Below are 3,732 nucleotides of genomic sequence, written 5' to 3'. Positions count from 1 at the left end.
TTTATCGCAGGCAAATATTTTCTGTTCCTTCTATGGAGAGGTGTCCTCCGTATTCCCCTCCTATTAAATATACATGGGTCTGAGACCGCTTTGACCAATAAGCCTAGTGGGAATGCTACTGTGTGACGTCCAAGGCTGAGCTATAAAAGGCTATCATGGTTTCTGCCTCCTACCGAAGTCCCAAAGCACCATGTCAGAAGCCACCTACACTGACGTTGCTGTGTCAGAGAGACTGTAGGGAGGTGTCTGGTTGATCTTCCCAGCTGAGTCCGTCTTTCAGCCAGGTCCGTGGGTGAGGAAGCCGTCTTGGGAGTGAATTCTCCATTCTCAGTTATTTCAGCCCTCTGTCATTTGATGACTTTCCAGCCCTTTGCGATGTCCCAGGTAAGGCCCAGACAGCATAGAGCACAGACAAGCTGCTCTGTGTCCAGTCCGGATTCCTGATCCACAGAGTCCATCGGCATTATAAAATGACTGTTCTAGGTGCCTGAGGTCGAGTGATTTGTTGGGCAGCCATAGACACTAAACAGTCCCTCTCAAATGTTCCTTTCCCCCTTTTCTTTTCTAACACGGTCTCTGTCCTTCCCACAATCTCAACCCCCAAATGAACTCGTGTCCCTCAATGTTTCTCTTTATTTCTCTATCTGAGTACGGACTGGTCTTTCTCCAGGAGCTGCTAAGTTCCCTCCATGGAAGCAACCTCTTTTGTATTTCCAGAGTACCTCATGCAGCGTTTGGTCTACTGACTCTCATTGAGGACTCCTTTATTCCTTTTAATTTAAAGGATCACTGGTGGCGATGTCAGGTAAGCGCTCGGCTAACCTCAAGACCCGTGGTTCAAACCCATCAGCTGCTCTACAGGAGAAAGGGAGCAGGGAATGGACAGAGAAGCCACACTGGGTGTGTACCTCAGGCTTTTAACAGGATTCTGGCAATCTCTAGAATTCCAGGCTGCAGCTTGATGTCCATGGATGGGCAGTTACCTATAACCACCCCCCACCCCACCCCACCCCCGGGATGCAGGGCTTCTGTCACTGTGTGTGTGCCCTGTAATTATAGATGTCGGTGGAAAGAAACAATAGATGCCATAATCCAAGTTCTAGGTTGTGGGAGTCAATTCTGGGCCCAGGCTCTTCTTGCTGGATCGCCCTTTTCCTGGAAGCCACCAGTCACTGTCTGCGAGAAAGACGCGACCGTCTGCTTTCGCGGAAATGCCAGCCGTGGGAACCCTATGGGGCAGGTCTATTCTCCCGTAGGGCCCCTGTGCGGTGGGATTGCCTGGAAAGCAATGGGTTTTCAGTGGCTGGTAGAAATCTGCAAGAGTTTGCCCCTCTCCCTAGGCAACAGCAAGGCATGATGCGTGGAGGGCTTTCGTTTGTTGTGCGTATGTGCCCAAGGACGCCTCAACCCAATTCTCAAGGCCATTGTCAGCCCGCAGCACAGTGCTGCCTGCACAGTGGTGCACATGTCACCTGTGTCCAAGAGGGTGCTCTTCAATCACAACCCCATTCGTTTACAGAGGCTGAAAAGGGAATATCAACAAAGGGCTTTGGGAGAGAAATTGCTAGAAGCAATCAGAGGGTGATTTAAAGACTTGCAGGGATGCTAGAGCCTAGGGTGGCTACACATGGCTCCTTAAATTTCTTCTTCTAAAATGAAATTCTAGGCATTTCTCCACCCCCCCACCCCCTCCACCCCCACCCCCAAATTTGTTTTATCATCCAAGCTAGTGAGAGAGAGAGTGAGAGAGATCAAGTCTTCTGAGCCGATGCTTTTATGCCCATTTGTGGACTACAGTTGCTGAAGAAGGTATGGAGCAAATATGCAAGGCCACATACTTGGCCTTTGGGATTCAAATGAAAGTGCTCCCATCTTGAAAGGGTGGCCCTTCTTCTCAGCTGGCCTTTGTCATGCCACCTTACTGTCAGACCTGCCCTCTCCCTCCCCCCTCCCGCCTTTTCAGCACTTCAGAAATGAGAAAACATTTCTTCCTCTGATTCATGCTATCGCTGCTGCGTGTTCCACACCAGGCCCTCAGCTCCTGTTCCCACAGGATCACCCCCCTGCCGCGGTGGAATGTCCTAACATTACAAAGTCCTTTCTGTGAAAATTCCTTCTAACATACATTTTATCTGCCAGTTGAAACTGGTGAAGACTTTTGTTCCAATGTTTAAGACGGCTTTATCTGTGCTCAGCACTATAAAGCTCTAAGATTGCATGCTTCTCGAATCGTCTAAAGGTGGGAAGAGATTCAATTTGCTCAGGGTCCTAGTTTTTGACACAAAGACAAATACCCTCTCCTGTGTTATACGTCACAAAGCAATAATTCACTGAAAAACAACAACAACTAAAGCCTCTTGGGATCATGGTCTCCAGCTAGCGAGAACGAACCCAAGTTTTGCTTTCTTTAATAATTGCAGTATGCTCCCTCCGCTACTTCACTCCAGAAAAGGATAATTACCATCTTTATGAGTCAGGCGCATCGCCCAGCACCTGTTAGAAAATTAAAAAATATTTTCCCTGTGTCACATTATGAAGGGAGGCCTATTGTTCCCACTCGGCTGTCTGTGTTCACTCATTTGCCAAGAGGCTTCGTGATCATGGACAACAATGGCGAGAGACATTTCCAAATGTCAATACGTAAAGATAGTAATGTGAACTTGATAAACTCTGATTTCTATTATTTGAAAACAGTTCACAGATTAATAAAGGCCTGTCTGTTTCTCCAGGCCACAGGGCGGAGCAGCCGAGGTAGACAGTTCAGAATTGTTTTTGAAAAACCTCCCCTAGCTAGTTCCACTTAAGCATCAGATATGGAATTCAGTCAGCGCTAGCCACTTTGAGCATGTTGTCAGGAGAGACCAGTCCCTGGTGAAGGACATCATTCCTGGGAAAGTCAAAGGGCAGCAAAAATAGAGGAAGGCCCTCAAGAAGATGGATTGACACAGTGGCTGCGACAATGGGCTCCCGCACGGGGACAGTGGTGACCGGGCGTTGCTTCATTCTGTGTGCATAAGGTCGCTGTGGGCCAGAAACGACTCGATGGCACCCACACAACAGCACAGCTATCGAAGGAGATTCAATGTGCTCGGAACTCCTGGCTCGCAGGGAACTCGTGGGACCGGGAGAACTGCCTCTGTGGTCCCTGAGACTGTGACTCTTTACAGGAGTAGAAGTCTTCGTCTTTCTTCCTCGGAGTAGCTGGTGGTTTAAAACTGTTGACCTTGCAGTTATCAGTCCAATGTGTAACTCCTTAGGCCAACCAAGGTGCCTAGACAACAACACAAAATTACAGAATGATTTTTAAGAAAGTCAAACTTGATGTCATGACATAAAGACTTTACAGCCCAGGGTGTGATTAAAAAAACAAAACAAAACAAAAATTCACACAGTTTATCTCTTTCCTAAGTGTATAGGCCAGAATGCTTTTGTTCACATGGTTTGATCCAAACACACACAAAAAACCCCAAAACAAAACAATACTGTTACCAACTCACCATTCTTTGCTAGTGACTTCAAAAGGTGTGTCTGTAAAACACACTTGAACTTGGCTTTGATGGAGGAGACATATTGCACCATATCAGGGTATGCAGTGGGCCAAGGCTTGCTGACCGGCATATCCGGTCCGTCTTCAGCCTTCGGCATGTCCTCGGGGAGAGAAGAATACACAGAGAGAATGTGGCAGGTGCGACCCTCCTGATGCAGGTCCAGCTCTCGGAGTCCCGAGGTTGC

The sequence above is a fragment of the Echinops telfairi genome, unplaced genomic scaffold (genome assembly GCF_000313985.2).
Source record: "Echinops telfairi isolate 266 unplaced genomic scaffold, ASM31398v2 ScPeMD7_7420;HRSCAF=8458, whole genome shotgun sequence".
NCBI lineage: Eukaryota > Metazoa > Chordata > Mammalia > Afrosoricida > Tenrecidae > Echinops > Echinops telfairi.
This window is presented reverse-complemented; position numbering follows the sequence as displayed.